Source organism: Dromiciops gliroides, chromosome 4, assembly GCF_019393635.1.
Source record: "Dromiciops gliroides isolate mDroGli1 chromosome 4, mDroGli1.pri, whole genome shotgun sequence".
Taxonomy (NCBI): domain Eukaryota; kingdom Metazoa; phylum Chordata; class Mammalia; order Microbiotheria; family Microbiotheriidae; genus Dromiciops; species Dromiciops gliroides.
In genome coordinates this window covers 394,307,103-394,322,851 of record NC_057864.1, presented here as the reverse complement: position 1 = coordinate 394,322,851, position 15,749 = coordinate 394,307,103, and the positions used below count along the sequence as shown (strand labels likewise).

General features: G+C 35.7%; 1 pseudogene; it reads left to right on the top strand.

The window, feature by feature from the left end:
- The first annotated feature begins 1,681 nt into the window (after positions 1–1,681).
- Positions 1,682–15,749, top strand: part of LOC122755156 — a 76,455-nt pseudogene continuing 62,387 nt past the window's right edge.

Sequence of the window (15,749 nt, the reverse complement as noted above, 5' to 3'; positions counted from 1 at the left end):
GGAGAAGGACATAGCAAACCACTCTAATATCTTTGTCAAGAAACCACAAAAAGGGTCATGAAGAGTGGTCAGACTCACCTTCTCTTCTAGTCATTGAAGTTCAGTGGCAAAACAAGTCAGGACTACAGGTGATGGCCTGGGACGAAGTGGGTGCTTTTGGATGACCACAGCACTTGAGTTAGCTGCCTTTTTATACCCTCATTTATCCAGGACAGGTCTTCACATGCTTGGAGTAGACATACCTCTAATTCACCTATAGGTTTGAGGCTTGTCAGTTACCCTCAGCCTGGTTGAGCTGGTCTGCCAAGATGGGTTTACTGGGCTATAGCTACTGAGCATGCTACAGCTTCTTGGACCCACAGACATAATAAGATTGATAGCTATCTATTTGGATAGATTTCACAGCAGGCCTCCCTCCAAGAAGTCTCATAATATGTAAGTACTTATTCCCATTATAATTCTAAAGATGGAAGGGCCTTAAAGATCATAAAACCCAAATTTCTTCGTACATATGAGTAAATTGGGGCCTAGAAAGGTGAAGTCATTTGCCCTCTATCACACAGGTAGAAAGTGGCAAGGCCAGATTTTGAATACAGGTCCTCTCATACCAAATTCAGGGCTCTTTAAACTGCTGCTTCTCATGTTGGGAAATGAATGTGAATATTTTCCTATTTTATCTACGTTTTAAAAACATTTATTATATTTACTAATCCATTATAGTTTATGCACTAAAATAGGAAACATCTATTGAACAAATACTCTATGTGTAAAAAACTATATAAAGTACTGTGGATGATTACAAATAGTAAATAAAATAGCTCTTGTTGACAGGGAGCTTTTAATTATAACACCAAATAATGTGAATTCATAAGAACATTGTCAGAAATATAAACATAGTGCTGTGATTTGAGCTAATTACCACATCAATGTGAGTCAATAGTGTGATGTGGTAGCCCAAAGAGCCAATACCATCATCAGCTTTGTTCAGAAATGTACAATGTCCAGAATGTCTTAGAATGACTTGCTCTATACTGCCCTACCCAGAGCATATTTGAAGCATTCCATTCAGTTCCAGGGGTTATATTGCAGGAAAAAAGACAAATTGATTTTTTCTTGACTTTTCCCTATCTTCTTCCTTTTCCCTCCTCCCATTTACTCTTTACTTTCATGTGTTATATTCTCCATCGGAATGTAAACTTCTTGAGGGTTTATTGTCCAGGCATTTCAATTGAGTCTAACTCTTTATGACTCCAATGGGGGTTTTCTTGGTGAAGATACTGAAGTGGTTTGCCATTTCCTTCTCTAGCTCATTTTACATATAAGAAAACTGAAAGAAACAGGGTTAAGTGACTTTCTCAATCACGTAGCTAGTAAGTGTCTGAGGCTGGATTTGAACTCAGATCTTCCTGACTCCAAGACTAGCATTCTATGCAGTTCACTACTTACCTGCCCTTATGTTGAGGCACACTATTAATTACTTAATACATGTCTGTGACCTTATTACCAATTAACTGACTACCCAACAAATATAAACCAAAAGCTGACTTTCTTCTCCAGTCCCCAAATTTTCTAACTTGTGATTTGTGAGCATACTGTTACAGACATTGGACCTCCTGAATCAGAGGAAAAGGCACAGTAGTAGCAATGTAGAGGATGGATGGGAAAAAGGAGAGGATGGAGCATGGAATTTGGAGATGGTTTAGGAGACTTTTTCAGTGTCTCGGTGGATAGCTATGAGGGTTGCAATGGGATCACCTTGTTACCAGTGGCAATCCAAGCAGGGGATAAGAAAGCTATTGCTGAAGCAACATGTTGTATTGAAGTCAAATTTAAGCTGTAACACTTACAAGATGGATGACTCAATGGTGTTACTCCAAATAAATTCAGTACGATTTCACAAATAGTTATTAATTGCCCTCTATGTTCAAGGCCCTGTGTTGTACTTCAATGATTAAAAAAATAAAAATAACAATGAAAAGCAGTCCCTACCTTCAAGTAGCTGATTTTCTATGGAAAGACACAACAAGTACAAGAAGAAATCACTATTTGAAGAGGGAGCAAGCACTAACAAGTGGGAGAATCAGGAAAGGGCAAACATAGGTGCTGACAACCAAAGTGAGTCAGGAAAGACACTAAGATGAAGGAGTGGGAATGGAAAAGCACAGACAAAATATCAGGAGATGGAATGTGCAGATCATGGGACATTCAATAAGTCACTCTGTGCGAAACATAGGAGTGGGAAAGAGGAGTAATGTGAAATAATTGAGACAAAGTAGCTGCCATCTGGATTGTCAAGGATTTAAATTTTAGACTGGGGAGTTTGCATTATTTCCTAGAGGAAATAGAGGCAGGAACATTTTTGATGAGGGGAATAATATGGTCAAACCTGTAAATTAGGGAGATTATCTTGACAGCTATGCAGATGTGAGAGACTAGAAACAGGGAGACCTGTACTACAAACCCTAGACAACACCTGTGACAATAAATAGTCTTTCAGTTAAGACTTAAAAGCATCCAATTATAGTAAACTCACTGCCTACCAAGATGCATAGACTTCTGGGCACATGCATTTAGAGTTGAATGAATCTTGGAGGTCATCTACTGCAACCTCATTTCACAGATGAAGAATCAGAAACCCAGCATAATAGTCAATTCCATTTGGAGAAAACTTGGGGTAAACTAGTAGAAAAAAAATAAAAATCTTTATATTGTGCTAAGTTACATCATGTTCTCTCCAGAAAAATCAAAAGGGTCTGAGTTACCTCAGCACATAGTGACTTCCTTATTTCTGGACGTTTTTAGGTAAAGCCTGAATCATCACTTATCCAAGATGCTGTAGAGGGATTTCTATTTAATCTGGAGGTTAATTAGATGACCTCCAATGTCCCTTCCAACTCTATGAGTCTGAAACAGAGAAAATATAAGTAAATGAAATAGAAGAGAACATTTCCCTCCTTTTCCATCCAGTACTATATAGTAGGACAGATAGATTTGCAGGCTCAGCTCCCTGAGCCTAGAGAGTATTAAACTATGACATCCCCATGCTAAAACTGCAGTGGAAAATCTGTTAATTTCCATTCTCTGCCTTTATAAGCTGACTCAGGTGCTGAATGCATAATTAATACATCTGGGAAGTAGGATGTGAGAGAATTCAACAATATTGACTTTTGAAATAAAATGTAAAACATTTCCTAGATAAATTCATTATATATATATATATATATATATACATATATATATGCATATATATACATACATATATGCATATATATACATATATATACATATATATATGTATATATATGTATATATAATGTAGTTTGTGCATGCACAAAATTTGTCACATAAATATTTGTTAGATAATATAGCTGTTAGTTTTATACTTGAATGCTACACACATATACATACATACATAAGTGAAAAAGTATCAGTCAAAGCTTCTGAAAAAAATAATGAGTTTCATAAACTTTCAAGTATGAAATTTCAAGTCATATAAGAATACTTATGCAGAGCCAATAGAATAGCATGATAGACATTTTATACTGACAATATTAATCAATAGTAATTCATATAATATAAGCCAACACAGTAAGAAACAGTAAGAAAGACTCCCCTTGCCTATTTTTTTTAAAATGCATGTTTAAAAATCAGTCCAACTTCACAGCTATTTTGAAAGTTCAAAAGCATCAAATTAAAACAGACTGTCTTCTGTTTACTAATGGACTTTAGAATATGGTAAAGACACTAGAAGAATTTTAGGGAAGTAAAAGCAAGTGTCAATTGAGAATTGCATGGAATGAAATGCTACACTAACAGTGTATGGTAGTGGATAGAGTACTGTACTTGGAGTTGGGAGATCCCAAGAGTGAATGTCACCTCAAACACTTACTAGTTCTGTGGGCTAGTGATTTCTCTGCCTTTCAGTTTTCTTTCTTATATAATAAGGAGGTCAATCCTGATTGCTATCAAGGTCGCTTCTAGCTTTGAATCTATGATCCCATAAGTTTGATGCAATTATCCATCTTCAACACTTCATAGTTATTAAAAGAACCATCCTAATACAATTAAAGAATCACATAGAAGCATGGGATCAAAAAGTCTAGTACATTATGGGACACTAAATAAACTGGAATTACCTATGTAGGATGACCATTTGTGTAGGTGGGGTATCACTGAGTTGCTGCTACCTCCCTAGACTGGGAGGCAAGGAAGAATGAATATGTATGTAAGCTCCTGTCATTTTATCCCCTCCATACTTATCAGCTAAAACATCTCTTCCTGGTGTCTCATTTCCCAACAGATGTAGCCAAGGCTATAAGTGATAAAATGATGATTTGTTTCTGAGGAAGAGCTAAAGGCTACAAAGAGCTCCTTCCCACTTCTACACCCCAAACCTGAATCGCTTATGGAATTGTCAATAGTTTGAGACTTGTATAGTTTGAGACTTGTATTCTTGTAACCACTGACAGACAAAAAAGATTATTAGAAATGTTTCTAAAATGTATGATGCCAGCCCTGTTTTCCTAAGCAGACTGTGCATCTAATTTAAGTGTTTCTTGGTAACTCTGAGTCTTCATTATAAAAAACAATTATTGTACTATCAGGAGCTATTGCCATAAAACCTTTCCACAAGAATATCTTTTAATTTACTTAGGGAAATAACGTGTACACATGAAACAATTAGTGAATAAGCCAAGACTGAATACTGATATGATAAAGTATTAAATTTTGAAGAGAAGGTAATAAGGATCTTGAGAATTATTGTTGGAAGTTACTTCCTCATTTTACAGATGAAGAAACTGAGTACTGCAGAAGTTAATGACTTTTTCAAGGTTTTACAGCTATTAAGATTGAAAGATTATGGTATCATACAATTATAATTGGGAAACATCTTAGAGACCATGTAGTCAAACCCTCTCATTTGACGGATGAAAAATCGATGTTCAGAGAGGTACAATGATTTGCCCAGGGTCTTACAGCAACTCAGTATTTAAATTCAAATCCTACACAGAGAATAGCATAAGCAGTAAAAGGAAGAACCAACCCAGAAAATTAAAATTGTAGACAAATATACATAATGAATGCGAAAGATGTTAAATATAACTACAACAGTATCCAGAAAATAAAGCATATTCTGACCAGGTTGGATTTGTAACCAGAAATAGGTAGTTAGGAATTCATTAGGAAATCTATGATAATTATGGATCACATTAATAACAAGAAAAGTAAGAATCATATAATTACACCAATAAATGCAGAAAAGATCTGACAGAACTTAAAACCAATTATTAAAAGACAACACTAAATATCTTAGGAATAAATTGACTGTTCCTTAATGTGGTAAATAGCATTTATCTAAAATTGTGATCCAGAATCATATGTAATGTGCAATGGAGATAAACTCAAAAACCAGGGTAAAGAAAGGTTGTCCATTGTCATTATTATTGTTTGATATAGTGCTATTAAATGCTAAATATAGCAGTAAGACAAGTTTTAAAAAATGAGGGGATAACATAGGCAAAAACCCCCCACAATATTGCTTTTCACAGATATGATAGTCTCAGAAAACTCTACAATGTTTAATAAAAAATAATTGAAACAACAACTTTAGAAAAGCAGCGAGATATAAAATAAACAGAAATTTCAACCTTTCTATCACTAACAAAACCCACCAGTAAGAACTAGAAAGATAAAATTGCATCCAAATAACTATAAAATATCTAAAATATTTGAATGTTCATCAAAATTATATAAGCACTACTAAATACTTTTCATAGCAATAAAGATACATAATTGAAGAGATAGTAATTGCTTTTGTTCAGGCTGTGGCAATATGATAAAAATGGCATTCCTACCTAAATTAATTTAGTTATTTATTGACTTGTCATTCAAACTACCAAAGGATTTCCTTGTAGATACAGAAAAGCATAATTATACTGATATGGAGGCAGCAAAATAGTATAATCTCAAGAGGTTTAATAGAAAAAAAGTAGAAAGGAAAAAGACCTGGGGGCAGCTGGTGGCATAGTGGATAGAGCACTGGCCCTGGAGTCAGGAGGACCTGAGTTCAAATCTGGCCTCAATCACTTAACACTTACTAGCTGTGTGACCCTGGGCAAGTCACTTAACCCCAATTGCCTAGCCAAAACAAAAAAACAAACAAAAAACAAACATAACAAACAAAAAGACTAAGACCCTTTAATATCAGATCTGAAACTATAGTACAAAAAAGTAAATAAAATTATTTGATACCAGTTTAAAAATAGAAAAGTGGATTAGTGGAACAAATTAGAGACCTACAGAAGCAAATACACATAGTAACAATGTTATTTTCTTTTTTTTTATCTTAATGGTAGGAATAACTAAAAAGCCTCTTGCTGAATATTCTTTTTTAATCCACTGATAATTAGACTCATGTTTGGATGAGTTTGCATTTTGTTTTTTGTTTTTTACTGTATTCTGAACTCATTTTCTTTTTAGACCATATTATTTCATTCTCTTCTGTGATTTTAATAGGTGCAAAATAGTTTATGTGACTTGTAATTTCTTTGTTCTTTTTCCTATCTTCTTGCTGAATTTGCTAGTTGTCATTTTAATTATTAACTACAACGACTATGTATCTTGGACTTTAAGGCATTGGGTTTGTTGTTGTTGCTGTTCATTTGTTTGTCTAAAATAATTTCTATAGAAGAGGGTAATAGATTTCCATAATTATTTTTCCTTGGTAGTGTGATTTGTTTACCTTTCCTGTGTTTCTGTTATTTGGGGGTGTTTACAAGTCAAAAAAATGTACTCTTGTACAACAGTGGGCTGTTTAGTATATATAGCAGTGGCCAGTTTAACAACTTGATCTCAAAAATGTATGCACAACACACTTTTAAGTTTAATCTTCATTAATAACATTTTCTCTATCACTTTCTTAAGCCCAGATTGTTGTTTGTCCTTCATTCTTGAAGAGAACCATAACATTATGAAGTGATATAATGACTTGCACTGAATTTGATTTAATTGAGGAAGGGCTTTGTAAAGTCACCAACCTCACAGTGTCCGCCAGAGCCATCTTCGTCCAGTGGCAAGATATACATCAGCATGACTGAAGATGGCTTTGGATGTTTCAAGGACATTGGGGTTAAGAGACTTGCCCAGGGTCACACAGCTCATGTGTGTCTGAGATGATATTTGAACTAGGGTCCTCCTGACTTCAGAGCCAGCGCTTTATCCACTGTGCCACCTAGCTGCTCCAAGTCTAGATAATGAACAAAACAATCAAACAAGCCCTGGTTTGTAGTGTTTGTTGATTTCTGACATGTAAAATGATCAACCTGAGGATTTAACAATCTGCTTTTTAGAATAAGTTTGAGCTGACTCTAGCACACCACTGAATGTTATTGTAATAGTAGGAGTTGTTGTTGTTGATTTTTGTTTTGGTTTTGCGGGTGTATTGGGAGTTTGGTGTATGCCCCACTTATGTGGGAGACAGAAGAATTTGTACATTATGAACATTCTGCATTGGCCTATCCCATGGCTGTGAGCTGCCTTTTTCCATTGGCTATTTAGCTCAAATTATCAGCATTTTAAAACTATCTGACTGAGCACATATTTCCATATATTAATATCAAAAAGTGAAGGACTCCACTCACAGCAGGTGATAATATATGATAAATGGTGAGGGGCTCAAGAGGCAAGTCTCCTTCCCTCTCCACAGCTCAGGCCCAGATATAGGTCTGGATTTGTGGTCTTTTATTCATTTGTCTTTTTAAGTTGTAGTTACAGGGAGGGCAGTGTACGCCCAGCAACTTGAGCCACAAGGATCCAGGAATGCAGATCAAGTTTTTAAACAAATTCAGAATTGAAGTCTTGAAGAACAAGGGTCCAGGATACCAGTCCAGTGGGTCTTTGGATGTGAACTTGGTGGAAATAATGCTATAAAGGAACTCAGCTAAGCTGTGAGTTTAATTCCCCTTCCATCTCCAAAGATCAAGGTGATATAAGGGGATGGTGCCCCTGAAACGTTGGGGTTAAGTTTGTATGTTTTTTTTTCTTGTTCTGTCTTCAAAGTAAATATTCCTTTGTAAAAGTTAATTTTTTATCATTTGGTTAAGTGGAAGTGGAGTACTAGTCACTGTCCCTTGAAATGGGAAGAATACAACCAATAGGAGGTTGAGCCAAAGGTACAACAGACTACATAATCCCTGCAGGGTCCCAGATGACCCTGAGGAGGAGGTGTAATGGAACAGGCCTGGTGCCCAGGACGAGATCAGTTACTTCAAGTTACAGGAGGAAAACTTCACATCTTTGGTTTTTTTATTCAATGTCAAGAGGTAGAGGGCTTTGAATAAGAATTATTTCCTGATATGGAAGCAAAACAAACAAAAAAAGTCAGTGGCACTCATCTGTCAGAAACTGTAAATTCCTAGAGCCCAACTCCATGATATAGCTCAGTTATAAGTCAAACTTGTTATTTAGAGTTAGATATAAAGATATAGAATAGACCTTGGTTTTATATATATATATATATATATATATATATATATATATATATATGACCATGACCAGTGGACCTTAATATTATGTTTAATAATGATCATTATGTGAAATGTTGATTTGTGCTCCTCTCTAAGGGAGAGGAATAAGTTCAAGGAAAACCCATGCAGTGCATGCAATCATTAGGCATTTATTGAGCAATTAGTTTGTATCAGACAGCATATTTAACCAACAACAACTAAGTTGAAAATTCTTAGTCATCAGAGTCCATAGTCTTCTCTAAATTTCTGCCATAGAAATAACCTCAGATTGGGCAAAACCAATTCAAGCCTTTGCAACTGCCCATAGAGTTCTAATTCCTCCTTGAAATCGTTCCTGTGGTTTCTTGAGCTCCTTTTAGACTATTACATGGGCCTCTCTCTACCATAGATGATTTTGACCAGTTTGAATTAATGCAGTTGCTGTTCATTGCTCTTGGTGCTATCAAATGCCATTGAATTACTGATGTCTTCTGGAAGGGAGCCAAAGGCTATCATCTACCCTATAAATTCAGGCAGCTAGTTTGCAAGCCTTTATAGCTTTCCCCAAGTAGCAGGAGTATCCTGTTTGCATTCAGTGTAATGAAAAGACATAAAGCACTATGGTTAATATGCAAAGGCAGTCTCAGGAAGGGATAGAATTTTATCTTCCTGCCAGGATCCCAAGTGTGAATGTCACCTCAAACACTTACTACCCCTTTCTTTTGATAGGTATGGAATTTAGAGGTCATCCTTTTGACCCAGAACAGTCTGTGCTATGGTTTCTTTTCTCTCTATTTTCAAAAGAAAATGTACTCTCTGCCATGTTCTTCACACTTTCATCTCCTCCAGGACAGGCTTCTTCTTATCATTCCTCTCTGGGATGCTCAGAAAACACACCTGTGAATCATTTCAAGTGTCAAGGCTAGTATTATGTTTTCCCTTTTGTCAGTCTGAGAAAATGGTGAAGGGATCCACTAGAGATGGTCATATGCCCCTACATCTAAAGTAATCAAATTGATTGTTGTTTTTGAATAAAATTTCCTTTAATTTCAATAATTTCTTGTTAGTCTTTACTTATTTATTTAAAATTTAAATTGTACTACACGTATAGTCTTTAAATTCAGTTTAAAAGATCAACAAGATATATTGTTCCTATTGCTCTTTTTGAAGCTCAAATGCCTTTCTAGGTATATAGTGTAGAAGACAAAGTGCTGGATTTGAAATTAGGAAGACTTAAGGTCAAATTCTTCCACAGATATACATATACATATACATACATACATATTTATACATACACATATATTCTAATTATATATGTGTATATACATATATAAATTATTGTGACCTCACGCAAATTACTGAAACTCTCTCAACCTCACTTTCCTCGTTTGTAAAATGAGAGGGTTGGACTTGAACTCTGAGATCCCTCCAAAGTCTAAATCCATGTTCCCATGATTACTACACCAGAGAAAAGATTGTGATCAGTTTGTCTTTTTTCATTCTCTGAAATGTGACTTATGTGTATATGCTACTTACTTCTCTGTGTGACCTTGAACAAACCCTTTTCCTTCTCTGGGAGTCTGAGAAAAAAGGATAATATCCTGCAAAATAAGGATAATGAGACCTGTTATTTTGGCTTCACAGGGTCGTTTAGAGGAAGGTGTTTGTAAGTCATAAGGACTCATAAATGTGAACCATTATTATCTGTACTGAGGTCCAAGAAAAAAATCTGTGCTAAAAACCAGAATTCAACAAAGCCAGAAATCAAGGGCATCTCAAAGCAAGTAGGGGAAAACTCAAGCAGAATTACCACAGCAGCAGGTTGTGAGAATCCCCAGATATCACCTTATCCTACGATACGGCTCTTTGTAGGACCCTGTGGAGCTAAATGTATATGTGTTTAGGAAATGGGTCAGGAAATTTTTCTAATAAAACTTATAGTGGAAGAGATGCAGGATTTATAGCAGCAGATAACAACCATAACAATAACTAATATTTTAATAGTTTATTAAAGTTTGCAAGGTACCTTATAAAATTTATCTAATTTGAATTTCATTACAATCATTTGAAGTATCATTTCCCCGTTTTAAAGTATTTAAGTGCAAGTTCATTGTTACATAGCTATTAAGTGTTGGGAAAGCTAGGTGGCACAGTGGGTAGAGCACTGGTCTTGGAGTCAGGAAGACCTGAGTTCAAATATGACACTTCACAGTGTGACCCTGGGCAAGTCATTTAACACCAATTGCCTCAAACATATAGGGCTACCTACAGTCATGCTGATGTATATCTTGTCATTGGACCCAGATAGCTCTGGAGGAGAGAGTGAGGCTAGTGATGTTGCACAACCCTCCCTCGCTTAATTCAATTCAGTACAAGTCATGACATCACCTCCCAATATCATGGTCCTCTATGAGAACAAAGTACAAACCACAGCAGCAATATTTAGTATCAGAAGCAGTATTTGAACACAGGTCTTCCTGACTACAAATCTAGCAGGACAGGAAATCCTGAGTTCAAATTTAGTTTTAAATATTTAGTAAGTACAAGACCCTGGGCAAGTGACTTATCCTCTGTCTACCTCAGATTTTCTCATCTCTAAATTGGAGATAATGATAGCACCCATATCTCTAGATTGTTATAAGGATCAAATGAGATACTATTTGCAAAGCCCTTTACAAATCTTAAAGATCTATATAAATGTTAGGTATTGATATTATTGTTGTTGTTGTTTTATTCTACACTGCTTTTTACAATCTTGCAAATTGATATATGACATTAGGTACTGAAAGAATACTCAAAGTATTTGATATTAAGGTGATATAATGACAGGGGACATGTATCCTCAAGATATTGTCCCTTAGAGAGCAATTTGGAAAATTACCCTTTGACCCAATAATATTACTACTAGGTCTGTATCCCAAAGAGATCATAAAAAAGGGGAAAGGACCCACATGTAGAAAAAATATTTATAGCAGCTTTCTTTGTGGTGCTTATCAGTTGGGAAATGGCTGAACAAGTTGTGGTATATGAATGTAATGGAATACTATTGTGCTATTCTTATAGCACAATGATGAACAGGCAGATTTCAGAAAAACCTGGAAAGACTTAAGTGGACTGATGCTGAGTGAAGTGAGTGGAACCAGGAGAACATTGTACACAGTAACAGCAACATCATGTGATGATCAACTGTTAATGAGTTAGCTATTCCCAGCAACGCAATGATCTAAGACAGTTCCAAAGGACTCATAATTGAAAATGCTCTCCACATCCAGAAAAAAGAACTGTGGAATATGAAGATTGAACCATATTATTTTTTAAGCTTCTCTTTCACCTGTTTATTATTAATGTACAAAATGTACAAAACAAAAAGAAAATAATCATCCTTAATCCATTGTGGCTCTAAACCTGGGGCCCTGCACAAAACCAATCCATCCACTGCTACTTTCATAGAAAAAAAAACCTGATGCTCGGATGGGGCAAAGGAGAAAATTGGGAAAGGGCAGCAATACTGTCCAGTATCCACCCTGGAAAAAGCCAGGTGGGGAATTATAAAAGTGACTGATGAGGTTGGGCCTGAAGATGCCTCACACTGACATGGTTTAGGGTAAGAGGGACAGGAGCTGAAAAACTCTCAAAAGGCAGTGTGACTATGCCAGACTTGGGATCACTGACATATTGACAGTGGAACCATATTATTTCTACTTTCTTTTTCTTTTTTGAGGTTTTTCCCTTGTGTTCTGATTCTTCTTTTACAACAGAAATATGGTTAATGTAATTGTACATATATGACCTATATCATTTTGCTCTCTGTCTTGGGGCAGGGGGAGAGAAGAGAAGGAAGGAGAAAAATTTGGAACTCAAAATTTTATAAAAACAAATAATTAAAACCATCTTTACATGTAACTGGAAAAAATAATATTAATATTGAAAAAAGATATTATATTTCTGTTAGGAAGCTTTTGGTAAAGTGTAAGTTGTAGTAGTATGGTCAGAGATGTAGACGTCGAAGTTTTTGATTCCATGAAATAAGAGTAAAACATCTTCGTTAATAATGTGTAATTTCTTTGGTTGATTACACTATTTTCAAGTTTCAGAAAGCAACTGGCATATTATGATTATCTGTATTCTGGGAGGTGAACATAGTATTGCACCACATTCCATAAGATAAAGTGTTAGGGGAAAAAAGTCTTTCATTGGTGGTCATTGTAGCATATTAGCAAAGACTCAGAAAACATCATTGTGGAAAGCATCCCATGGCCATAAATCCAAAACCATAGAATAACTTTTTCTATTAAGCAATTATATAATTCTACAATAGCCTTTTTTCAAGAAAAACTTGGTAAAAGTTATGTGGAATGACTTTATTGACTTAATAAAAGCTTTTGTTTCTGAAGTAGACATGTCATGAGTTGTGTATATTTTATCTTAGGTAGGAAAGATTTCAACATTGATTTAGTAACCTAGAAAGTCGACTTTGGAGGTTCCAAATATATATTTTTATCACTCATATCCCTACTGTATATGAAAAATATAAGGTTCCCTGAGGACTTCCTACCAGTTTATCATCTATTAATACAATAATCAGGCGCATAGCATGGCCCAGTGCCTAGAACCCAGAAAGCATTGGAATATGCCAAGTCAGCAGAGATTGCAAAGAAAGGGTCCTTAACTTTGTGAGTGATGAATATATGGGAATCTTCAGTAACATCACAGATGATTATCTGTAGATAGATCAAAATTTACAGAGATTTAATCAAAAAAGGAAAGTTGATTGCAGGCATTTACTATGCAAACTGCAGGAGTGTTTAACAGAGCTCTAGTAGTCACTATGAAATCTCACCTTACCATTAGGCAAAACTGGTGTGGCCTTTTTGTTTGACTAGGTATTGAACCACTTCCTCAATATCCCCCCCCCCAAAAAAAATCATAGATTTATACCTGGAAGGGACCGGAAAAGTCATTAATTTGAATTCCCTCATTTTTATAGATCTACACAAGTTAAGTGACTTGCCAAGGGTCACAAAGTTTTAAGTATCTGAATCAGGATTGGAACTCAGGTATTCCTGACTCCCTATCTCCCATTCTTCTCCCCATACCTAATCTCTTGAAAAGGGGGTTGTAACATTTCTGGAACACTTTCCCTATTCTTCTCTAACACTACCACCACTCTGGGCTATTGCTGTAGCCCAATGTCTGGTCTTTTGAAATAGCTTCCTTGTGGATCTGCCTGCCTCAAGTCTCTCTATTCTACCCTTAATTCAGTCACCAAAGTGATTTCCCTAAAGTTCAGGTTCAAACACATCATCCCCCTACTTAATAAAGTCTAGTGACTCCCTGTTGTCTCGAGGATCAAATTCAAAATCCTCTGTTTGGTATTCAAAGCCCTTCATAACCTAGCCCCCTCCTAACTTTCCAGTCTTCAAACACTTTACTCACAAACACATGCTGTTTAATCTGGTTGCATTGGCCTCCTGCCTGTTCCAATAATAAAACACTACATCACTTGGCTTTTTCAAAGGCTGATTCCCCCATGTCTGGAATCTCCATTTTTCTTGATTCCCTGGCTTTTTTCAAGTCCAACTAAAATTCCATCTTCTATAGGAAGTTTTTCTCAACTTCTTTGAATTCTAACGCCTTCCTTCCATTAATTATTTTAGATTTATCCTACATATAGCTTGTTTGTATATATGTCTTTGTTATCTCCTCTGTTAGACTGTGAGTTCCTTGAGGGCAGACACTGTCTTTTGCCTCTTTTTGTATCTATGGTACTTAGCACAGTGCCTGACACATGGTAGACACTCAATAAATATTGATTGATTGATTTCAAGACCATATAGTTTGCTATACACTGTATCACAAGGTAGTCACATAACACCTACATAGCACAATACTAGACCTGGAGATAGGAAGACCCAAGCTGAGTTCCAGCCACAAAGATTTACTAGTTGAGTAACCATAGGGAGAAGTCATTAAACCTCTGAAAGCCTCCATTTCCTCATCTGTAAAAGAGAGTAGGTAAAGAACAGCTATATTACCTACCTAACAGGCATGATGTTAGAACAGCTTAAAGTACACTACAAATAAGAATTATAATTATGATAACAAATTAGCAACGGCTCCCACATTCTCTCTAGTACATAGCATACTTCTACTCAGAATTCTTTTGTTTGCTTCAAAATAGAAAGGATTTCTCTCTACATAAGAATCCCATTAAGCTGGATGACTGACATCAAATTGCTTAGAATGTCCAACAGTAGCTCTTTTGATCACAGGTTCTACTTATTTTCCACAGTGAAAATGGTATTCATTTGCATTGGGTTAGTATTTGAGAGCAGTTACATGACCTATAACTTTAATAAGACTCCATTTTACTTGGTAGGCCACATGTAGTGCCAGGCATTGACTGGATCTTTTTTCAGGCCAAAAAAAGATTGTAGAAATAATTGTAGTTCAAAAATATGGACATTCAAAGAGTATGAAACAGCAATGGGAAAAAGACCACTGCATTGTACTACAACTGCCTAAGCATATGTAAAATGTGATAATTCACACTTTATTTTCTGCCTAGAAAATAAATCAAAAGTACAAGAACTTTTTATATTTATTGATGAAACTTTCTCCTTAATACATATTGGTAGCTATCAGGTTAATAGCCTTCAGGTATTTTTTCTTAGTATTTTTCACCCGAACAAATTATTGATTTCTGACTAATAGCTCCCTGCCTAAGGATTGTCCCTGCCCTACCCCTCTTCTCCTATCATTCAGCTCATCTTGAAGACGGAGTTTGATTTCACCAAAGATGTAAGACAGCTATATTCACTAATTCATAGATCTTTCACATTTATTTTCAAGAACTGAATCCCATTACCTGCTATTGTTCTATTACTATTTGCCCACATTTCAAAGTCTTTTCTTTGGTCATTTGAAACAGCTTATTTATTCAAATAAGCTCATTATTTTAGTCATTTGGAAGGTATTTTTCTCATCCTTTTTTTATTCTATTTTTTCTTTGAATTTATTTGTCAAAACATTCACCCTTAATTCTTCTCTAAAATATATATATTTAGTGGGGCAATGAGGGTTAAGTGACATGCCCAGGGTCACACAGCTAGTAAGTGTCAAGTGTCTGAGGTCAGATTTGAACTCAGGTCCTTCTGAATCCAGGGCCAGTGCTTTATCCACTGTGCCACCTAGCAGCCCCAATCTAATATAATTTTCTAAATATTCTCTCTAACTTTAATTTTC